The 7,951-nt window shown below is 43.3% G+C and overlaps 1 pseudogene; it reads right to left on the bottom strand.

The window, feature by feature from the left end:
* Positions 1-795: 795 nt before the first annotated feature.
* LOC119037054 (glyceraldehyde-3-phosphate dehydrogenase-like) lies at positions 796-4,321 on the bottom strand (annotated as a pseudogene).
* Positions 4,322-7,951: the final 3,630 nt, after the last annotated feature.

Raw genomic sequence — 7,951 nt, 5'->3', positions numbered from 1 at the left:
ACTGCTGCCTCACCACAGCTCTGAGGCATCTTTTCTGCCCTGGCTCCCTGTATCTTCCCCTCCTATACGTCTGGATGAATATTTCTTCTTTAAATCCTTGGTTGTTGGACTTCTATACAGTTCTATTTTTCTGGCAGTGCTGGTTGTATTTTGTTTTAAGGTTAGTTGTGAACCTTCTTATGGTTGTGCAAGGAGGCAAAGTGTGTCGTCCACCTACACCTCTGTCTTGACCAGAAGAGGTAGAGCCAGTTTTGAACCTAGCCTGGCAAGGTTACATCTGGGTAGTCACCTGCTTTGTTGTTTCTTGATAATATTCTTTCTCTCTCTCTCTCTTTTAAGACTTATTCATTTACTTTTAGAGAGGGGGAAAGGAAGGGAAAAAGAAAGAGAAACATCAGTGCACAAGAGATACATGGATCTGTTGTCTCTCACTCGCCCCCACCTGGGGACCAGGTCCGCAACCCAGGCATGTGTCCTGGCCAGGAATCAAACTGGCAACCTATTGGTTTGCAGGCCAGTGCTCAACCCACTGAACCACAGCAGCCAGGGCTGTTGATAATATTCTTTTTTTGGGGGGTGGGGGTGTATGCAGTGAACTTTATTAATGGTGCATGGCAAGGCAGGGCTTCCTAAGCCCCTCCCCTCCTCAGGGGGTCTAGAATAGAAACTGGAGGTTCGGAGATTCTCAGTGTGTTGGGGGATTGATTTGGGGCAAGGACTCCCCAGAAGCTGAGGGTCTCTTCCTGTCACTGGGGCTGGTGGTCCATGGGACAGGACCCATGGACCACCATGGGGCTTTTATTTCTTGGAGGCCATGTGGACCACAAGGTCCACCACCCTGTTGCTGTAGCCAAATTCATTGTCATACCAGGAAATGAGCTTGACTAAGTGGTCATTGAGGGCCATGCCAGCCCTGGCATTGAAGGTGGAGGAGTAAGTTAAAGTTGCAGCAGACCATCTGGTCCTCAGTATAGCCCAGGATGTCCTTGAGGGGGCCCTCTGATGCCTGCTTCACTACCTTCTTGATATCATATTTGGCACCTTTCTCCAGGTGGCAAGTCAGATCTATAACCTACACATTGGGGGTAGGGACATGGAAGGTCATGCCAGTGAGCTTCCTGTTTAGTTCAGGGATGACCTTGCCCAGAGTCTTGGCAGCACCAGTGGAAGCAGAGATGATGTTCTAGGCAGCCCCTCAGCCATAACACCACAGCTTGCCAGAGGGTCCAACCATGGTCTTCTGGGTGGCGGTGATGACGTGGACTGTGGTCATGAGTCCCTCCACGATGCCCAAGTTATCATGGATGACCTTGGCCAGGGGGCCCAAGCAGTTGGTGGTACAGGAGACATTGCTGACAATCTTCATGGAGTTGTCATACTTGTCCTGGTTCACACTCATCACAAACATGGCGCGTCTGCAGAAGGGGCAGAAATGATGACCTTCTTGGCTCCACCCTTCAACTCAATCCCAGCCTTCTCCATGGTGGTGAGGACACCAGTGGACTCCACACATATTTAGCACCAGCATCACCCCATTTGATGTTGGTGGGATCTCGCTCCTGGAAGATGGAGAAAGACTTTCCATTGAAGACAAACTTCCTGTTCTTGGCCTTGACTGTGCCTTTGAACTTGCCATAAGTAGATTCATACTGGAACATGTAGACCACGTAGTTGAGGTCAATGAAAGGGTCACTGATGGTGACAACATCCACTTTGCCAGAGTAAAAGGCAGCTCTGGTGACCAGACACCCAATATGGCCAAATCTGTTTACTGTAATCTTCACCACTGTGTCTCAGAATGAAGGCTGGCACTGAGCAGGAAGATGCAGCTATCTGTTGAACAGGAGGAGCAGAGAGCCTCTTGATAATATTTTTAAAAACACATTCCTGACTTCTGGCCAAGATGGAGGCGTAGGTGGAAACACTGTGCTTCCTTGCACAACCAAGTTTAAAGACAACAAAGTTTTAGTAACAAAAACGCAACCAAAACACAGAAAATTGAACTGTACAAAAGTCTGACAACAACGAACCGTTCAGCCAGATTGGTAAGAGGAGCAAAGTCAGTGGCTGGCAGAGCGAGGTTGGGCAGGAAAAAGCAGCAGGACTGACCCTGGAGCACAGGTGATGGTTGGCAGATCCCAGGCCTGGGTGGCAATGGGCGGATCCAGTGAGGGCACAGGGCAGCTGACTGACCATGGTCACACATTCACATGCAGATTAAACCAAGTGAAGGAGCGAGCAATGAGACAGACCGCTCGGGCCAGGACCCCAGAGATGTGAATTAGAGCCTGAAAGCACCAACTGGAAAGACTTTCCAGGTCGAGGTGCCAGGAGAAGCTCCCAGGCTCACAGAGAGTTTGTTGGAGAGACCCACAGGGTCCTGGAGGGTGCACAGGCCCACACACCTGGGAGCTGGCACCATGGGGGCCTGGTTTGCTTGTGGGAAGCAGCACAGGGGACTGAAATCTGAGAGAGAGCATGGAACAAGCACCATTGTCCCTCTCTGACCCCGCCCCCACATACAGCATCACAGCCCAGCAACTGGGTTGCCCCACCCTGGTGAACACCTAAGGCTCCACCCCTCATACCTAACAGGCATGAACAGACCAAAACATTATGGCTCAAGAAGAAGAACAGCTCAAAGCCCCAGAGCCAATTCTTCTAAGAGACAAAGAGATAGACAACCTATCAGATGCACAGTTCAAAACTAGGATGCTCACAGAACCGGTTGATTTTAGTCACAAATTAGAGGAACAAATGAAGGCTAAACTAAGTGAAATGAAGGGAAATGCACAGGAAACCAATAGTGATGGAAAGAAAACTGGGACTCAAATCAAGGGAGTGGACCAGAAGGAAGAAAGAAACAACCAAACAGAAAAGAATGAAGAAACAAGAATTCAAAAAAATGAGGAGAGGCTTAGGAGCTTCCAGGACATCTTTAAATGTTCCAACATCCAAATTATAGAGGTACCAGAAGGGGAAGAGGAACAGCAACAAGTAGAAAACTTATTTGAACAAATAATAAAGGAGAACTTCCCAAATCTGACAAACGAAATAGACTTCCAGGAAGTCCAGGAAGCTCAGAGAGTCCCAAAGGAGTTGGACCCAAGAAGGAACACACCAAGGCACATCATAATTACATTAGCCAAGATTAAAATGCAGGAGAGAATCCTAGAAGCAGCAAGAGCTAAGGGGACAGTCACCTACAAAGGAGTTTCCATCAGACTGTCAGCTGATTTCTCTAAAGAGACCTTCCAGGCAAGAAGGGGCTGGAAAGAAGTATTCAAAGTCATGAAATCCAAAGACCTACTCCCAAGATTTCTCTATCCAGCAAAGTTTTCATTTAGAATGGAAGGGCAGATAAAGTGCTTCTCAGATAAGGTCAAGTTCAAGGAGTTCATCATCACCAAGCTCTTATTATATGAAATGTTAAAGGGACTATCTAAGAAAAAGAAGATAAAAAATGTGAACAGTGAAAGGACAGCAAACTCACAGTTATTAACAACCATACCTAAAACAAAAGCAAACTAAGAGGACAGCTAGATCAGGAGTGGAACCATAGGAATGAAGGTCACATGGAAGGTTAGCAACAGGGAAGTGGGAGGAGGAGAAGAGGGGAGAAGGTACAGAGAATAAGTAGCATAGATGGTAGGTAGAAAATAGACGGGGGTGAGGGCAAGAATAGTATGGGAAATACAGAATCTAAAGAACTTGTGACAGATGGACATAAACTAAAGGGGGTGTGCAGGGTGGAGGGTAATGAAGGGGGGAAATGGGACAACTGTAATGGCATAATCAATAAGTATATAAAAAGAAAAAAAACCACATCCCTGATCTCCTTGCAGTGCTACTTTCCCACCTTAGACACCGTTGCAGGGTCCTGGTTATCTGCACAAGCTCTGTTATCCCTTGGAACTGGGTGTGAATACTGACTAGTTATATAATCTTGGGCAAATTGCTGTACTTCTCTTAGTCTTTGACATCCCTATCTGTAAAACAGAGAGTGCAATAATGCCTACCTGCAATGTTGTGGCTAAAATTAGCTAATGCATAATAAACACTTTTTTTAAATGACTGCCTTTATTCTATTTGTAGTTGGAAAAATTAAGTGGTACAGAAAAACTAATCAGCTGGAGACAAGAGAGAAACTGAGTGCCACCCAAAAGTACTGGCCTTCTCTGGGAGGAAATCACTTCACAGTGAGGAGGATGAGCCCTATGAGCTAGAACCAGACCCTGCAGTCCAAGTGACACCAGTAATGCTACCTTTTGAAGTCTAAATGCTTCAGCTGTGAAAGCAAGTCTTACCCTAAGACTCCCATTCCTTCACCTTCAAACTCCAATAAAGCTCTCACCCATAGTTTTCCTTTAACCCCTTGCTTCCTTACCAACCCCAGTATTTCTTATGTGCCCCTCCCCACCATGGCGTGGCATGCTGCCTTATCTTGGGATCTGTGGGTGTAATAAATGATCTTCTTTTTACAGGTTAATGTTTTATTTTATTTTTTATTTATTTTTAAATAATTTTTTAGTTTTAAATTACAATTGACATTCAATATTAGTTTCAGGCATATAACCCAGTGATTAGACATGTATATAACTTACAAAGTGATCACCCCAATAAATCTAGTACCCATCTGACACCATATGTAGTTATTAAATTATTATCAACTATATTCCCTGTGCTTTAATTTACATCCCTGTGACTATTCTGTAACATATGACAATTTTTAGTTCTTGATATCTTCTCCTTTTTTAACCCATTTTCCAACACCCCTTCTATCTAGCAACCATCAGATGTTTTCTGTATCTATGAGTCTGTTTTGGTTTTGTTGGTCCATTAATTTTGTTCTTTATATTCTACATGTAAGTGAAATCATACTGTATTTGTTTTTCTCTGTCTGATTTATTTCACTCAGCACAGTACCCTATAGATTCATTCATGATGTTGCAAATGGCAAGATTTCATTCTTTTTAATTGTTGAGTAGTATTCCATAACATATATGTACCATTTCTTTTTCCTCTTTTTTAAAAAGATTTTATTTATTTGCTTTTAGAGAGAGGAGAAGGGAGAGAGAAAGAGAGAGAGAGAAACATCAATGTATGGTTGTCTCTCACATGCCCCTTACTGGGGACCTGGCCTGCAACCCTGGCATGTGCCTTGACTGGGAAATGAACTGGCGACCTTTTGCTTCACAGTCTGGTGCTCAGTCCACTGAGCTACACCAGCCAGAACTATACCATTTCTTCTTTATCCAATTGTCCATTGGTGGGCACTTAGGTCGCTTCCATATCTTGGCTATTGTAAATAATACTGCAATGAACATATCAAGGTGCAGTATAAGTCTTTTCAACTTAGTGTTTTGAGTTTCTTTGGATAAATAACCAGAAATAGGATTGCTGGGTCCTTTTTTTGTCTCTTCTAATAGCCTTCATTTTAAAGTCTCTTTTGTCTGGTATAAGTATTGCTATCCCAGCTTTTTTTTTTTAAATTTATTTAGTTATTTTTCAAGTACAGTTTTTTTTTTGTCAATTTCTCCCATCCTAGCCCCCCCTCCGCCCTGTCTCCCCACCTCCCTCCCATTCCCCCCCACCACAGTCCTCATCCCTGTGTCTTTCATACTTGTTCTTCAAAATCCCTCACCGTTTTTCCCCTTAAATTCCCTTCCCTCTCCCCTCTGGTCGCTGCCCACTTGTTCTCTATTTTAGTGTCTTTGTTTTTATTCTATTTGCTTGTTTATTTTGTTATTTAGCTTCCTGTTAAAGGTGAGATCATATGGTATTTGTCCTTCAATGCCTGGCCTGTTTCACTCAGCATAATGCTTTCCAGTTCCATCCATGTTGTTGCAAAGGGTAGTAGCTCCTTCTTTCTCTCTGCTGCATAGAATTCCATTGGGTATATGTACCACAATTTTTTGATCCATTCATTTACTGATGGGCACCTAGGTTGCTTCCAACTCTTGGCTTTTGTAAATTGTGCTGCTATGAACATTGTGGTGCATAGGTTCTTTGAAATTGATGTTTTAGGATTCTTGGGATATAATCCTAGCAGCGGAATTGCTGGGTCAAAAGGCAGGTCGATTTTTAATTTTCCTGAGAAAATTCCATACTGTTTTCCATAATGGTTGTACCAGTCTGCAATCCCACCAACAGTGAACTAAGGACCCCTTTTCCCCACAACCTCTCCAACATTTGTTGTTTGTTGCTTTGTTTATGATAGTCATCCTGACTGGTGTAAAGTGGTATCTCATTGTGGTTTTAATTTGCATCTCTCTGATAGCTAACGATATTGAGCACCTCTTCATGTGTCTCTGCTGCAGCTTTTTTTTTTTATTTCAATTTTCATGAAATATATTTTTTCATCTCTTTACTTTCAGTCTATGGGTGCATTTAGATATGAAGTGAGTCTCTTGTAGACAGCATATGTAAAGATCTTGTTTTGTTATCCATTCAGGCTCCATATGTCTTTTAATTGGAGCATTCAATCCATTTGCATTTAAAGTAATTGTTGGTAGATATGTATTTAGTGTTGTTTTATTATTCATATTTTTGGCCTTTTTTCCTTCTTACTAAAGAAGACCCCTTAGTACTGGTATGGTGGTGATGAACTCCTTTTGCTTTTACTTGTCCGGGAAGCTCTTCATCTGCCCTTCCATTCTAAATGATAGCTTTGCTAGATAGAGTAGTCTTGGTTGTAGGTCCCTGTTTTTCATCAATTTGAATATTTCATGCTAATCCCTTCTGGCCTGCAAAGTTTTTGTTGAGAAATAGCTGACAGTCTTATGGGAGCTCCTTTGTAGGTCAGTAAGTGCTTTTCTCTTACTGATTTTCAGATTCTCTTTGTCTTTAACCATTGGCATTTTAATTATGATGTGTCTTGGTGTAGGTCTCTTCAGGTTTATCTTTGGGACTCTCTGTGCTTCATGGACTTGTGTGTTTATTTTCTTTGCCAAGTTAGGGAAGTTTTCTGTCATTTTTTAAAAAGTAGGTTTTCAGTTTCTTGCTCTCTCTCTTCTCCTTCTGGCACCCCTTGATGAGAATAATGGTGTTCTTAAAGTTGTCCCAGAGACTCCTTATATGATCCTCATTTGGGGAGACTTTTTTTGGTTATTCTGATTGGTGTTTTCTCCTACCGTATATTTCAAATCACTGATTCGATCCTCTGCTTCATCTAATGTACTTTTTATTCCTTCTAGAGTATTCATTTCTGTTATTGTATTCTTCATTGCTGTCTGATCCTTTTTTATGTTTTCTATCTCTATTTTTATGTTGCCCATCTCTTTGCTGAAGTTGTCACTGAGTCCATCTATTCTTCCCCTAAGATCATTGAGCATCCTTGGAACCAGTGTTTTGAGTTCTGCATCTGGTAGCTTGCTTGTCTCCATTTTGTTTACTTCTTTTTCTGGAGTTTTGTCCTGTTCTTTCAATTTGGATTTTTTTTTTCTCTCCTCACTTTGGCTGCCTCCTTGTGTTTGTTTCTATGTGTTAGGTAAAGCTGCTACATCTTCCAGTCTTGGTAGAGTGGCCTTATGTAGTAGGTTTCTGTGGGGCCCAGTGGCACAGCCTCCCTCATCACGGAAGTAGGGATCTCCTGGTACAACCACCCACCATGTGTGCTGTGTGCACTATCCTGTTGTAGTTGAACTTTGATCGCTATTGGCATGTAAATGGGAGGAATTGGACCCCCAGGGCAGTTGGCTACAAGGACAGGCTGTGATTACAGTAGAGAAGCTCCTGTGCATGAACCCTATCCAAGGAGCGGGACTCACTTCAGCAGGCTCTGGTGCCCACCAAATCTGCCCCTGGAGTGTATTGTTCCTGGAGGTGGTTGGGCAGTGCTCCAGCATTGTCTGAAGCTGTCCACTGGGTACACTGGCTCTGGGGCCTATCAAGAGGTGCAAGCCAAGGTCAGCTACTGTTCTTGTTCTGCCCAGGGCCTCTCAGCATGAAC

The sequence above is a fragment of the Artibeus jamaicensis genome, unplaced genomic scaffold (genome assembly GCF_021234435.1).
Source record: "Artibeus jamaicensis isolate MK-2021 breed Jamaican fruit bat unplaced genomic scaffold, CSHL_Jam_final contig_729, whole genome shotgun sequence".
Taxonomy (NCBI): Eukaryota; Metazoa; Chordata; class Mammalia; order Chiroptera; family Phyllostomidae; genus Artibeus; species Artibeus jamaicensis.
This window is presented reverse-complemented; position numbering and strand designations above follow the sequence as displayed.